Here is a 16,715-nt window from a genome sequence, read left to right on the forward strand (position 1 = left end):
GCTCAGGGGTGATCTGATGGCCACCTACAAGTTTATCAGTGGTGACCACCAGGATCTGGGGGAACGTTTGTTCACCAGAGCACCCCAAGGGATGATGAGGTCAAATGATCATAAACTACTACAAGACCATTTCAGACTGGACATAAGAAAGAATTTCTTTACTGTCCAAGCCCTCAAGGTCTGGAACAGCCTGCCATCGGAGGTGGCTCAAAGACCTACATTGAACACCTTCAAGAGCAAATTGGATGCTTATCTTGCTGGGATCTTATCACCCCAGCTGACTTCCTGTTCTTTGGGCAGGGGGCTGGACTCATGATCTTCTGAGGTCCCTTCCAGCCCTGATGTCTATGAAATCTATGAATATAGAGGGCTTGGGAGTGGCAAGAGGGGAGCAGAATAGAAGAGGAGAAAGGAGCACTGATACAGAAGGCACAAATTTGAACTTAGACATGTGGACACACCATGAACCAGAGAACACAAACACATAATATTACGAAAGCATGCTCAAAGTGCGGCAACTGGCAAACTGATTAATACTGTTATAATCTTCATATGCTACTACCCTCTACTGGCTGGAATTGTAAATGTGAGCTGGTTTGGGCTTCTGGCCTGAATCAAGTTAAAACTTGATCAAGCTAATCCAACCCCGGGTCCACAGGACACATCTGGCCCATGGAGTCATACCATCTGGTCCCCAAAGGTCCCCATGGGACCTTTGAAAATCAAATGGCAGGGGAACCGTGGCCGCAATTGCCACTTCCCTGTTTCCATATTTCCAAATCTTTAAGGAGTCCCACTGGACTGATGGCACACTAAATCAGAGTACAGAGGTGGCTTGGGCCTGATTCAGGAATATGGGGGCCAAACAGAGGAAGTGCAGAGCCCTGATCCAGTGGCACAGGCCCCAGAGAAGCCTCATGGGCCTGATCCCAGTGTGTGGGACCTGGATCTGGCCTGCAAACTGGCCCTGTGCCACTCATCTGGCATGTGTCACCAAAAGGTTGAGCATCACCAAGTTAAAATGGTCAATAGAATAGGAGGCTTGATCTTTGCTGTCACCATGTTTTTGAATGGCCGCTTTCTGTAGGATAGTGAAAACTGAATTATTAAGATGCTCATAGTTTTAATCTTTGTGGTGCATGTTGTGGAAGCTCTGAAGGTTCACAGAATTACTAATAAAATGTGGCTATGTTCCAATGCTAAGATGTACAATTATTTGGAAAAAGTGAACCACAAATGTTTAATATTAGAACCCCTCACCCAGGGTTTGAATTATGGGAGAGCTCAAGGGGGCTGAGCCCCATCATAGGAGATGAGATTTCAACCTGTAAGATTTGAAAATCATAACCTGGAGGGGCATCTCTAGTTTTATTAGGGCATCATGATGAACAGCCCCTTTTTGCAGACCCACACTCCAAGAGTCAAAATGTAATTTCAACCCTGTCCCCACTTCTTTTTTTTACCTCATTATCCATGCTGCTTCCTTTTTAGAATAAGTATTTGGAGGGGAGAGAGGGAGGGAATTTTTTTTTCTAGGTGGCTTTTTGCAGGAAAACACATTTTTCTGATCAGTTTATTTAAGATCTGAGCACACAGGCATGCTTTATTGCTTTTAAGAACATTTGTATAGTATATAAATCTAAAATCTATGAAATCTATTAAATCTATATAGAAAGCAACAAATTGATAGTCAGGAAATACACAGAATCAAAATGTTACCCAGATTATTTTAAGATCTCTTAAATGTACTGAGGAAGTCTAAGTCTTAGGAGTCATAGAGATGAGCTGTACTTAGGGGAAATAGCCTACACAATAAACTACCGCATTCACAAATATTTATTTCAGTGTTATATAGTAAGTCACCAAACCTAGCAATGTATATATACAAGCCTAAATAAAATAGGGCAGTGGGAATTATTCCTCACTTGCTGTGCCAAAATAGAGTAATACCTTGGAGGAGCATTACATCTGCAGATTATTCAGAGGTCCTGGCAAAAATATTTGCACTCATGGATAACAGGCAAGGTCCCAGATGACTGCAGGGCTAACTTATGTGCCCATTTTTAAAAAGAGAATAAAAGGAAGACCTTGGGAATTACAGTACAATCAGCCTCATTTCAATAGCTGGATAATTCCTCAAGCACATGAATCAAGAATCATTTGAAAACACCCAGGGGAAGAAAAGGGTGTCACTAGCAGCTAATTTGAAACTTTAAGACCAAATAATTCCAACAAACCAACCTGATATTCTTCTTTGATAGCATTACTAGTACAGTAGATAAAGGGAAAGCAGTGGACACAATACACTTGGTTTTTGCTACAGTCCTATATGACATCATTAGTAAACTGAAAAAGATATAGGCTAGATAAAATTATTGTTAGGGGGATATAAAACAGCCAAACAGAGTAACTGTGTATCTGGATCTATGTCAGAATGGCAGGAGATTTCGAGTGAATCTATATACGGGGTCCAGTGTCATTTAACATTTTTATCAATGACTTCACAGCAGGGAGCATTCCCTGACAGCTTTGTAGATGACAAAACTGGGAGAGGCTGCAAACACTTTGAGGGATAGAAGTAAAATTCAAAAACAGACTTTGTCTGGCTAAATTGGACAACTGGTTTAAAAGACAACAATATGAAATTCAATAAAGAGAAATGCTAAAGTGCTGCACCTGGGGAAGAATATCCAAATGTATAACTGCAGTGTGGATGTAGTGCTGCCAAAAAGGATCTATAGGTCATGGTGGGTTACAGTCAAAACAAATCAAGAAAGTGATATAGTTCTACACACACACACAAAACCCCACAAATGCAATTTTAGTCTGCATTAGGAAAAGGGCTGTATTAAAGACATGGGTGGTGAAAGTATCACTCTTCTCTGCCATGGCTAGGCCTCAGCTGCAGTATTGTGTACAATACTGGGCTTGATGCAGAGAAAGTAGAGAGAATACAGAGGCAAGTAACAACAAAGATAAAGGGTAATGAAAGGTAAGGCTGTATACAGAAAGGTTAAAAAAGCAAGGTATATTTAGTTGTAGAAAAGTAGATTAAGGGAGTGACATGATGACAGTTTTCAAATAGTTAAAAGACTGTAATACGGAAGATGTAGAGCAATTGTTCTTCTTGCTATGGGAGGCAGAACAAAAATAAAGGGCATGATCTGTGGGAAAGTAGATACAGATTAAAGCTCAGAAAAGACAACAAATTTGCCTTTCCCATCAGGACAATGGAACAAGATGCCCAGATATCTTGTTCCTTTTCACTAGACTCACCTGGAACAATTTAGCATGCAGGGGTTAGGATATGTGACCCCTTAGATTCTTTCCAGCCAAATGATCCTACTTCAGACTAAAATTGTCATCAAGTTAGCTGCATATTTATTCCATCAGAAACGGGTGAAAACAAATCAATCTACCACCAACTCCTCCATTAACACCACATTCAAACAGAGCAGTTGCAGGAGATCCCTTTTACAATAGTGTGGCATGAGGTGTTGGATGACAATCATCACTCAAGTGTCATTTGACTACATCTCAGGGACTATCATCAATGCAGCAACTTGCAACAAGCTGAAAAAGAAAAAGAAGAGAAAAGAAAGTAGAATCAGCCAAAGTAAATTGTGCCATTGAAGAATGATGATGCTACTCTTTTGGGGTATCTTTGTTTCCTGAAGAGGTAGGCTCTCCATCAAGAATGATGAGATTTAGCTGAACTTATATTATTCCCATCACATCCATCACACAATTAGTACTATGGTTTGCAAAAAAGGATCTTTTAGAATTTGTTTATTTCAAGGTGCTAAATTTCATGAGTATCCAGTAATTTAGATTGTGAACTCTAAAGGGCAACTACCAATTTTCCTTAATTTAAAAGTTGCTCTATTCTCTGTGTATAAAGCCAATAAAAACTATTGGCAACATTAGAAAAAAAGATACATAATTTAAAATTCTAGTGTCATCTGCCCTGCTCAGACACTATTGCTTGTAGGATGAAGAGAGAGTGAATGGCATGATACCCAGAAGAACAGCTAACTACTTCTCTCTGCTCAAAGAGATTTGGAGACATGATGACCACCATTATTTAATCAGTCTTCTCTATTCAACTTCTGGAGACCACCTGATGGAATTACTTCAGTCAAAGTGACCAAGGAGCCTAACAACAGCTATATAATACCCTCAGTGCAATTACTTCCAGCAGATTTCCTATCAATGCTGTTGCTGTTGGTTGTTTTAAAAGGAAGTTGATTTGGGATACAGAGTAGTCTTAGTTCTTCAGTGCACATGATAAGGGAGAGCTACTGAGACCTTTCAGTAACCTTGCTTCTTACCATATTAGAGGGAGTGCATCCTTCAGACAGATAAATGCTGAGGCCCAACAGCAGTACCTAAAAAAACTTGAAAGTCACTATATATAAGGAGTTTAAGTAATGTCTCCAGGCAACAGCACTGACTTCTTTAAAAGACAGCAAGAAAATGCCAGATGTGACATGGAAAGATTCAGAAGTGCCAATTTCTGGGAAATTTTAGATAACATTACACATTGCTAACATCCCTGCAGCTGTCCTAGGGTTAGCAATACTGATGTAACGGGGCAGCAGCTCTGCATAAGGTAGTACTAACCGCCATGCTGCTAGTGGCAGCTGTGTGCCTGGCTGTTAGTTGCGGCAGCAGGTAGTATTGTACCCCACCTCCTAAAAAGGGATACTTGGGGCTCCTGCCTCAGTCACCCCACCCCAGTTAAACAACAGGTTAGCAACATCAGAGTGTTTGATATGCAATTTCTCATTTCAGCCCCTGATGTTTGGAACATGTCTATGACGTGATGCTAGAAAGAATGGTCTGGGACTTATGCCAGCCTACCATAGACTTGTGCAACTCTCCACCTCTGTTCATAGAATCATAGAAGTAGGGTTGGAAGGGACCTTGTAGATCTTCAAGTCCAACCCCCAACCTGGGCGGGAGAAAAACTGGACTCAAATGAGTCCAGCCAGGTAGGCATCAAGCCTTTTCTTAAAGACCCCCAGCACCACTTCCCTAGCTTCACACAATGTATTTCTATGCACAAAGTCTAATGGAGGACAAGTTCCCTTCATCAAAACTCCAGGATCCTGTGATGTGGACAACTCTTATTCCCATTCTAACTATAGGCAATCAGAGGCAGAGAGGCTAAGGGCTAGACCTACCAGATGATCTAGAACTTTGGCTGAGGCACCAAAGTCCAGTCAAAAACATAATCCTCAAAACCCCAAACAGCTGCTGTAAAATGCATATAATGCCTAAACTACATCCGACTGGAAGACTTGGTTGCAACATGGTGAGGGTACTTGCCGCAGAGTAGCTCCTATAAAATACTCTGGCCCCCATGCCCCATGGGTTCTCCTTGGTTGGAGAAAGGCTAAAGGATATCATCCTGATGGAAACATACCCTCCTTTAGGTATTAAGCAGTCAGCAGAAGCTGTAATCTATTGCTCTCTGGCAAAGCTATAATCATCAAATGTCTGAACTCAATCTTGATGGGCTAAACGGAGGATGGTAGGTCTTGGGCAGCTTCCATTCCTCCATACTCTTGCCTAGGTGTATGCACTGGAGGTCTTTGTCTGATGGTTGCATAGACTGATTCCATATACATCATGATCCAGAGGATCAAGAGCAGCAGTCCAAAGATCCACTTTTGTGCAGGCTGCAAAGCACCTCACCCTTGCAAGCCTAAGCAGCAGAATTGGTGTCAGAACTAAACAGTGCTTAAATCTCATTCCTCTGCTCTGACTCTCTCTCCAAAGTCAGTGTATAATTGGAAAATGCATGTGTTTTGTGTGTTTAAGCCCTGGCTTAGCTGTGACTCTGATTACTGCATATATAATAAAAACAATATGCTCCATTTAAACAGGAACAGATACTTTAACAGGATATCTTAACTGTCTTAGCCTAATACAGTAAATGACAACACAGTCTGATAATTCAGAATGGAATTACCCTAAATTCTATTTAATAGGATTGCCCTGAAGGCATGCCAGAGGGTTAAGATGAAATGGCACTGATAGAAAGAGATCCGAGTTTCTAGGCCCTGTCAGTTAAAACAACAGCTGCTCAAGATTACTATAAAACAGATACTTCATTTCACTGTTCTATCAATCGTGTTGTGGGGTGGAAGATATTTTGCATTCTTGTAAAATCAGTACTACTACTTACTTAGTAGTCAAATCCTTCCCTCCAACAGTATCCAAGCACCTAACAGGTATTAATAAAATATAGTCTCTTATTTCAGATGCAAAACTGAGGCATAGATACACCTTAATCATAACAAACTGTAGCTGAATTAATGTATCCTGAGTTCAAGTTCAGCACCTTATTCAGTAGATCACCTGTCTTTCAATTCAGTTGCTTTCCCTTTTTTGAGAATGGATTATGCATTGGGGCATGTTAGTTAAGAAAGCTCTACTGGACTACCAAGACCTTGATAAAACCAAAAGCACCAGAATGTTACCCCAGTTGGCAGACCTCTAGGGCACTGTTCCCCTATGCAGAAGTATAGCAATCTCTCTGCAGACTGCCCTATCCTGCCTCTCAACAGAACTGAACTGTGTCTGCTGCCAGTCAGACACTCAAGGAATTGATTTCCAGGATTAGACTAAGCCCTGTTGATCAAGTATTAGATCATGATTGATAATCCACAAATGCTCAGTGTACCAAGGCAGGTCTCTTGTCAAAAGAGCTCCCAGTTTTCAAAGATGATCTCTAGCCTGCTATCCCCATTGCAATGAGTGTTGAAGGGGCAGCATACTCTTCTCATTTATCCTATCCAAGTATGTTTGAAGCTTCAAAACAAACACAGCATTCCCAGAGGCTGAGACATGAAAAAGACCCTATATTATTGCAGCTGGAGTTACAAGTGAAGCATCTGTGGGGTATGTAACTTTTTATTCACTTTCAGTCTATATGACACAAACTGCAGTCATGCAAGTCAAGTGTATGAAAGGATAAGAATTATGGAAGGAAGCTTCTTCCTTCCTAAAAAAAATAAACAAACTATATAATCCTCAGACTTTCTAGAAACCAGTCTTTTCTACTAGCAAACAAGAAATAAAAGTGATAAATAAAGTCACCTGCCAATGAGAGTGGGCTCAGAAGGACATGGTGTAAAAATAGAGCCTGCAGCAGGTGCAGTAGGCTGAAGTTTCTCACTTCAGCAGCTTTAAATGGATTAAATTGACAGCAGGTCTGATCACAAGGAAGAAAGAGAGAAAAAAAGATTAAGACAAGAGAAACTTATTCTTTCAAATCTTTAATTCAGAAACCTATGTAAGCTCTCTAAATAACTCACCCATGGTAAGGGGGGTCCCACACTTCGCAGAGTAGTGCCTATAGTCAGCACAATGCTGACTTGCAGTTGTTCTTTTTTCTCTTCTTTAGTGAGAAAAATCCAGCCTGCTGCACCTGTAACTGGTTTCTTCCAAAATTTCTTGCCTTTGATCTCTAAACAGTATTATGCAGTTTGAACCTAGCATGCACACAGTCTATGGAAGAACCTTACCTCTTCAAACTTTTCTTAACAAATCCAGTTAAAAGCCCAGCCACAACTGCATGATTTTTTTTTAAAGAAATTGTTATAGGTGGTGTCATGAAGATGCTTTTCCCAAAATGCTGCTGCACTTGGGGAGTTCAAATATTTGACCCTCCCTACCCCAGTGCTAAATAGGCCTAGACTAGATTAGGAATTAGCTTCTAATTTCTCACTTAGAAAATAAAGAATCTGTAAAACAATCCCACCCCATAACATCTTCAATTAGTTCATCTTTAATGCATCCTTAAAAAGCATAAACTATTTACCACTGTAGTTCAAGTGGTGTTACCCATGACTATAGTTTTTGTTGGACAAGCACTGTTGATTGTTTTTCCAAATCTAGGATTTATCTGACTGTATCAGTTTGCCTCTTTTAATTAGAGCAAGTATTTAGCTTCTGGATCACACAAGGTCCCAGGTCATGGGACCCTTTAGTATTTGCACAATCATACCTTGAAGAGGAATAGGGAGCTTTTAAACTTGTTGCTCTCTAACAAGCCAGCATTTGTCACCAAGGCATTTGGAGCTCATGGAAGCAGAAGCTGCTGAGACTCTTCTGTTGGGGGTGAGACTATCACAACAGTCTCCCCCAAACTCCTGAGGCAAGGTTTGGCAATAATATTTGACTCCCTAACAAAGATGGTACCTGAATACTTGTAATGTGCTATGAGTTACTCAGAGGGAAAGGACTAGCTGAGCTAGTCATGCTTTACCATCATATCATTAGTTAGAGTGTACGTCACCAGCCAGTAAAATTTTTGCCTACCGTCTTTCTCAAGTCACTTTTCACTGCTCAGAGCGCAAACTAGCATCCAGTTAAATCCTTACCAAGGCAAACCCTAAAAGTTTCTATCAGGTCTTACCTGCCCTCCTCCCACTTGACAGGGATAGGAGAAATTAATTTAGTTTTTAAAACACAGCATTTAGGATTTGGTTTGCAATGTGAGGCACTCATTTGCTGTGCGTGTTGGAGTACAGGAGCCTGTCCAGAAAGAGCTGGAAGCAGGTTTAGAAAAGGGTTAGGTGGTTTTTTTTCAAAGGTAGTGCTGAAAACAAAACCAAGTGCTGTCAGGGGGCTACACCAACAATGGCAATTTCATTCTAATTGAACCCACATACAATCGATGTTGATTGTTTGATTTTGATTTAAAAGGCTTCAAATCTAGAGTCTTACCAGATCTTGCAATTAAAATAAATGTTTTGCATCTTGGCTACCTGAGTATTTTAAGTTCATCATCACATATCATTTTATGTCCTTTATGAGTCTATGGGAACATAAAGCCTACAGAGCAGCCATCCAGAGGGTAGGGGGAGGGTGTTGATTATGCTGCAAACTTTTCTATAGTATGGAGGCCTGCCATTGCTCTCCATTGTTCCAGAAGCATGCACCAGCTCAGCAGTGTAGTCAGTCATTCTAAATCCCCTTCTTTGTGTTTTCCCTCCACCACAGATAGCAGCTCTAAACAGTAACCTCCTTGCCTAGTGTATTGAAACAAAGAAATTTAGAATTGCTTGGCTATACTTCATGACTCAGCTAAAAAGACAGAAGCCAAACTGCAATATCCTGCACAACAGGAGCTGCATATTAACCACCCATCTGTGCCAGAACTGGACCAGGCTCCCTGCCTCCCATTTTATGATTCATAAGAATTAAAATAGCCCAAAAAATGAAAGCTGGAGATCTGCTTTTTTCTCCCCAATCACTGTAGAAATTGACATCTGCCCTTGTATGGGATGTTTAAGTTGCACATTTTCTGAAACATTTTTGTCTTTGAAGCATAGATAAAAGTGATATAGTTTGCATTTAACTCTCATTGAGGAGAAGCAGACAGCTGGGTCTAGTTCTGATTTTTGTTTGGCATGTTTATTTTTTTGCAATGGGCTCTCAGTCCGAAGTGAAGCCAGCTGTTCCTTATAATTACATTTCAGCAATTCAGACGGGCTTTTTGTGCTTTTGACCACTTGCTTAATGCACTTGGCATTTCAATGGTCAAAAGCAGGCTTTGAAGTTAGCACCCTGTTAAGAAGTAGGGTGGGGAAAATCACAACTCCCATAGCTTTGTGGTTTTAGTTTGTTCTTAGATAGATTAAACACAAGGGCTGGATATTGATTTTTTATGGTGAGGCTCTTTTCTAATAAGAAGGGACACTAAGCTTTTTTAAAGAGCGCTTTGAACAAATATACCAACATCTGCAAAAATACAGATGTTGATTGTGTCTTTATTTGAGCTGACAGTGTTTTGCTCTGTTCTTGTCACTTTTGCCTCAGATTCTCATAAAAACAAGGTACTTTTCTGGAGAAGCATGGAAGGATGAGCTTCTTTCATGATACTGTTCTGCTTCTTACTGACAGCACGTGTTGCTAACACAAATGCTTATTTGAAGGGACTGGGTCCTCATCTAATAACCATTTATTTTCCCCAGGTGAGAATCCTATGAGTTTTAGAAAGTGGTGCTTAATTTTGTACTTTCTCCCTTTCCCTCTGGCCCAATTTTATATTAAGATTTACTGGTCTGGAGGGAGATACAGCAAGAATGACCATTGTTCTTTAAACCTGCAAATTCACTCACCTGGAATATTATACCCTAAGAGATGCTAGGTCACGGACTGGAACATTGGTGTTCAACTTCTCCAGCGACAGCCCTAAGAAGCATGTTATAGAGCCACTTTCTCTCTCCTTGCCATTTTATGCAAGGCAGAACAGTTTTCACAGGTGGGAAGTCCCAATGCACCAACCCTATGAACAGTCCACAGCACAACCCTCCTTCCTCTTGTGGTTTGACAGACACTTACTTTCAAGAGTGCATTCAGAGCTGAGAATCCCAAGCAGAAGACACTGCTTAAGTCTTGGAGAGGAATGGCATTTAAGATAAACCCACCCCTTTCCTCAGCATTTCTTATTGGCTAGTTTACGCATTTCCTCACTCAGCTATCTGTTTCTTAGTGTTCCTATTCCAAGGTACCTAGAACAAGTGGGCACATAGTGCAGTTTTGTAGTGGGAATAAGAATACTGTAGTTTAATTGTATAAGTGTGTTTTTGAACTGTCCAGTGAACCACAACAGTCACAAGACAGGTTGGTGGGGGGAGGGTGTATGTGTATGTTTTTGTGAACAAAAAAAAACAGAGGGAACTCAGGTGCCTAGCACAAGACTGTGAATTCTGCCAGGCAAGCAGAAAATTAGGAATGGCAGCACTGAGCCTAATCATACATGGGTGTTTTTATGAATCTAGGCCACAGGCCCTGTTTCAGCAAAGCGCAGCCTTAACTTTCAGGTGGGCTCTCTACTGCTCTCTGCATCTGAAGCTACTTTTAGGATCAGGGCCTAACTTTCAGACCCTCACTTTCTGAGATATTGTATTGTTGTATTAGAGCAGGGGGGTGTCAAACTCATGATGAGCAAGCAGCACAAAGGCAGGCTGTGGGCTGGATCCAAAGCACAGCGCTGTGCCATCTGACCTGCAGGACTGCCTGTAAGACCAGAAATTTTGGCAGTGGGATGAGTGGTGGCAGCATTAACTGCTGAGCTCCCACGGCTCATCCTACTACCAAATTCCTGGCTTCGTGGGCAGGCCCATAGGATGGAAGACACAGCTCTGCACTATGGATCTGCCTTGTGAGGGCAGAAATTTGGTGGTGGGACAAACAGTAGCAGCATTAATTGCAGCAGCTATGAGAATCATGGCAATTAACACTTCAGCCACTTACCTTCCTGCCAAATTTCCAGCCCCACAGGCCAGATGACATGACTCCACAGGCCAGATCTGGTCAGTAGGGCAGATCATTGACACCTATGCATTAGGGGGTTCTGTGAGGACATATCACTTTTTTGGAAGTACTTTGATGCTGTGATGAAGGGAGCTAATGGACGTTTTTTGGAGCAGTTTGAGAGTTCTTTGTGAGCTATATCAGTCTTCCATGTGGCATGCATAAACCAGATAAATGGTTCAAAAGCAGATTAAATTCAACAAGAACAAGTACAAAGCCTCCTTGCATGCACAAATACAGACCAGGGGATGGCTGGCTAGGCTGCAATACTAGAGAAGGACCTGGGGACCAGAAGCTGAATATGAGGCAACAGTGTGCTCTTGTTGCAAAAGAATAAAAAAAAAAAATGCCAACAGCCTACTGAGTTGTATTAATAGAAGAGTCACTTGCAAATCAAGGGAAGTAATTCCTCTGCACTATCTGGCGCTGGTGAGGCCTCACATGGAGTATGGTGTTCAGTTTTGGGTCCTGCACTTCATGAAGAATCTGGACAGATTAGAAAGAATTCTGTGGAGAGTGAGAAAAATGATCAGAGGCTTGGGAAACATGATTTATGAGGAAAGAATCAAGGAATTAGGGATATTTTGTTTGGAGAAGAGGACTAGGGGAGAAGAGGGTACTCATTAGATGTCTTTAGACATCTGAAGGGCTGTTTATTAAAAAGCTGGAGATTAACTATTCTCTGTGGACACAAGGGACAGGACTAAGATCAATGGCCTCAAATTGCAGCAGAGGCAATTTTGGCTGGAGATCAGAAAGAACTCTTCTCGTGATTGAGGGTGGTCAAGCACTGGAATAGGCTACCAAGGGAAGTTGTAAAATCTCCATGTCTGGAAATCTGTGGGAGCGTGTTAGGTTAGTCAGTGGTCTGGATTAAAAGACCTTGAGATCCCTTTCAGCTTTATTTTCTTATGTTCCTATATTATGATGATTATGTCCATCGCTGTGCACCTTTTTGTCTATATATTATTGTTTTCTACAGATATTTCTTTATTCCTCTATTTGTGTCCTTCCCATGCTTTACAACCCACCTCCCCCAAAAAAACCACTCAGCAATTCTATCCACTGTCTATTCTTATAAATGAAAGCAATCACTTGGCATGTTTTAGCCTCACTTTCTCTATATCTAGAAGTTTTAGAGCAGTAACAGCTGATTCTGATTTTTAGCTGAGTTATAGATATGAATGGAATGTTAATACGAGATTTTGTAGAGATAGACTGAGAGACATACACATCCCTGACACTAGACTTCATGAGATGGAAGCCAAAAACAACATTAATAAAAAATATTCAGAACCAAGAATTACAAATTTTCATAGCCATTCCCAAAAAGTTTATAGAACAGCTTACTAGCCAGAAAAGAGACTGTTCTCAGTCCTCCACACAGACACCCTTGCACCTCTGAAGAGATGTTCATTTTGATGTTCAAGGCCTAAGTACAAAGCTGATGTTAGGCACAATAATGGTTACAGGGCGAGATACAGATCAGCAGGCAGCAAACTGGATTTTAGGAAACAATGAATTCTTCATTAATCATCAAGAGTGTGAGTTTAGCATTGACTACCTCAAACTGTCCCTTTGGACAGTGTAACATCTTTTTCTAGGGTATATTTTCAGTCAATCACCCACACACACACACACCCCCTCTTTATGCAAACTTTACTGAGCATATAAAGCATACTTATTTGAAAGGGGTTATAAATTGGTCACATCAAAACTAAATTTCACTGGAAATTTGCTGTGTTAATTTTCAGCATTTTACTCCCAGCCATTTCTGCTTTAGGGCTATTTAAAGTAATACATTTTGTTTGAACAGCCAAAAAAGTAAGTTTTTTTACTTCCTCAATCTCCTTTCACTCAAAAGTAGGTTGAAGAGCTTCTTGCTCAAGCTTAAAAGTACCACTAGGTCTATTCACTTCTATGGCAGTAAGACAGGCTGAATTAAGTCTGGAATTTGCACAGCTATTCGACCACCCCAGCATGCTTCATATTATTTCCCTTTTAAACACCCAGTTTAAAAAACACTAGTTCACCACAGCAGCAATTCATGTTGTTTTAGGCCGGCAACTGCCTTTTACAGCTGTGGCACAGCAATAAAGGAAAAAATGAGCAATAGCTGGATTATCACTTAATGCAAAATTGGTTCTTAGCCTTGCATCCCCTCATGGTTTGAAGGGCAACAATGGGTGCATCTACATGTGCAATTAATGTAGACCAATAAACTGCAGAGCAAATTCCTCTGGAGTTTATTCGTGTGTACCATATGGAACCCTATCAGCAATCTAGGCTGGTCTAGGTCAGCCTGCCAGCCCAGGGCTACTCCAAGTAGGCTCCACATGCTGCAGGAGGGGCTGGCTGGAGCATAGGGTACATGAGTGTAGGGCTAGTTGGCAGGTAGCCCCTGTGCTAGCCACCCTAGCCAGCTACAGTGGCACATGGAGCTGGGGAAGCAGTTAGCCCGGGGCTGGCTGCTCCCCCATGTCCACATGCTGTGAAGCAGCTGGTTGAGGCATAGGGTGCCCCTCACTCCCAGCCCACTCATCAACCTGCATCCTGGTTGAGACAGGGGGAGCTTTGATTTTCCATGATAGAAAACCCAAAATCAAGTGCCAAAATGTATAGGTATTTAGAATTTATTTTATTGTAGTGTCTGAGGCACTGGTAGGCTTGCTTTAAAATTGTAAATATATCAATAAAACATTTTTTTTAAACTGATAGCTATATGAGTGGCATATTATTTAAACTGTGGAAAAATGCAGATTTTGTTTTCTTTTAAGTTGGAGAATTTCTGTTTTTTTTTTAAGAGACAACTCCAGGATCCCTGGAGTACCATCAGTACTCCATCAGATGGTATGGTTCTCTCTGAAAACTATGTTAGTTTCCTTGGAATGTAATTTTAACAGAGAAAGTCCCAAAACAGAACACCCATTTTCACTGAGATTTTCAAAATATTGTTTTAATTCCAGTTAAACCAAACTACAAAACTCTTCACAAAGTAGAATTTCTGGCTTTTACTTAGATCTAGTTAACAACAAATTGCTGTCTCCTGGAGGAAAGCAAAGGGCAGGGTTCCTAAACCTTGCTTTCTTTCTTAACAAGGCTAAAGACAAGTATGCCCTTTGCCAGTCACTTAATTCCTTGATTTTTTTCACCTTTTTGGTTTCATGCATTTCAAACTTGGTTGCTTCAGATGCGTGATATTTTTATGTATATTGACATGAACGTTTAAGAACAGTTTTGGGGGTCAGGGACAAAAATACATTTAGCATTATAAAAATTATTATTATTATTATTATTATTATTTTAAAACTTCGACCCAGTTGAAATGACTACAGATAAAGTAGAAATTTCCTGTGAATGGAAGTCTTGCAAAGAAACTGAACTGTGATTTGACTGAATTATATTACGACCCTTTGAAAACTGCATTTGTGCTTCTGGGAAGTTACCAAGGGTTGTATTAGGTCAGTGTTATAAACAAAATAGAAAACTAATTTTATAATTTTGCTTCCATGCTTAGGGTTATATATAACAACATTTAAAATTGTCTTCATAAATGAACTCACTCAGGTGGAATACATTTAATTGTGGTGAAGATTACATTTTATTCAGTAATCACACTTGTCTGAAAAGAAAAGTGAAGATGCTCATTCACAGTCTTTGTTCTCTGGTGAGGTTGGTTCCTTTCATTGTGTACAATCTATATCTATATATAAAAAACAATGCTGTTTAGTGTCAGAACAGAGGCTCTTGGTGAGCTTCAGAGTTCTGTTTGAAGCATACCATTTCAGCTCCAAGGCTAATAACACATGAACATTTGCTGCCTGCTGTTTTCTGTTTTGAACTTCCTTCTTTAGGCATTGGATATTCACAAAATGCTATTCTTTTAACACTATGACAGATCCAACTGACATTGATTACTGGACCTATGGTCCTCTGTTTAAAAATAAATGAGTAGTTTATCTTATCATTGTTTTACTTCCAAATTAAATATGGCATGTTACTGAACCAGAAATGGGTTAACTCTCACTTGTTTAAGGTTCAAGACTTTTTGGAGTTAATAATACAGAGTATATTAGCATAGTGTTAATAGCAGTATTAAACTGGAATATCACTGTTCTGCTAGTGTAAGGTTGCCAATCATTAATGCATGCATCTCTCTGTGCCTGTTTCAAGTAGGTGACTGTTTAGTGTGACTTAATGAGGCAGAATCCCAGCATGTAGTATGTGAGAGATTACACAAACAAGGTATAATTAAGCTAAATCAGACCTCAAGTGGGAGGATTCTTACAAAAAGCCACAGCAAGCTGCTTGGATAGTATAAACAGCCCAGTCTCTCTTATGTGTTTGTATAGTGCCTAAGACAAGAGAGAGCCTGCAGGCCCATTACAAGCTCCCAGTAAACACTCAGATAGATGTAGCAGCTAAAATAAATAGCTGCTCAAGTTGTCATCTCCAGAGTATGTTGTGAAGCTTCTGACCTTTAGTTCCCAGTCATCAGGAGACATCTTTCAGCACCTTCCACTAGGAGAGGGGTGTTAATGCTCATGCATGGTTGAATTCTACTATGTGAAAATGCTTTGCAAGGTGCAAATTCCCCCCTGACGTCCAACTGGTATCACATGGTTTGCTGTTTCCCCAAGTCCTGTTCTGGTAGCAACATTCTAGTGCTTGCAGGTTAGGGATTTCTAACAATAGGTTGCTCAGTTGTTTTAAAACCAACCTGGATTTTTTTCTTTGGTATTAAAAACACTTACTTCACTTACAACACTACTTCAGTAGCCAACTTCTTCCTCACTGTACAAAGCAGAGGAAGACAAAGCACTTACCCCTGGAACTTGCAAATGAAGATGACAGCCAAACTAATTCAGATTAACTGCTTTGGTTTAGTTCAAGAGCTAGGTGGGCTGCTGGTGGGTTAGAGAGATTTATAAATAATGGCACTGCTCCTTGCTGCATTCTCAGCAGACAGGCACAGACAGAAGTAACAATTTTCTCCCTATCTGGCCCCTGGAAATGCTTTACAGCCATGACCCAAAACAGGTACATGGTTGCAGAGCACTTTAAAAGGGCCTGATCCTGCAACAGTCTGAACCCTCATTGCATGAGGGTTCAGATGAAAGCCCTCTAAAGTGCAGTGCCTTCATTAACTTCTGTCTGCGTGAGCTGGGAGCGCTGGTCGGTTGATGCAGCCCAATACTGCTGCTTTCAGAATGGGGAGGGAGCTGGTTCTGGGGATTGCCCAGCTGTCCCTGGAGGGTGGTGTTAGAAATATTATTAAAAATGTGTAGTGAATAGAGTGTTGTTAGAACTGCACAGTTTGTATCTCGTACCTGATAAGAAGAAACACCACCAAGGACATCTCGCTAATTTACTATCTCTTT

The 16,715-nt window shown here is 40.7% G+C and overlaps 1 long non-coding RNA gene across 1 annotated transcript in view; it reads right to left on the reverse strand.

Moving 5' to 3' along the window:
• Positions 1 to 16,591, reverse strand: part of LOC109311799 — a 21,570-nt gene extending 4,979 nt beyond the window's left edge. The window contains exons 1-2 of the long non-coding RNA XR_002101622.1: positions 15,447 to 16,591; positions 8,955 to 8,957 (exon numbers count right to left, since the gene is read on the reverse strand). This is a non-coding gene — a long non-coding RNA (uncharacterized LOC109311799). The remainder of the gene's footprint in view (positions 1 to 8,954; positions 8,958 to 15,446) is intronic.
• Positions 16,592 to 16,715: the final 124 nt, after the last annotated feature.

Source organism: Crocodylus porosus, unplaced genomic scaffold, assembly GCF_001723895.1.
Source record: "Crocodylus porosus isolate Cpor-Errol unplaced genomic scaffold, CroPor_comp1, whole genome shotgun sequence".
Classification (NCBI taxonomy): domain Eukaryota; kingdom Metazoa; phylum Chordata; order Crocodylia; family Crocodylidae; genus Crocodylus; species Crocodylus porosus.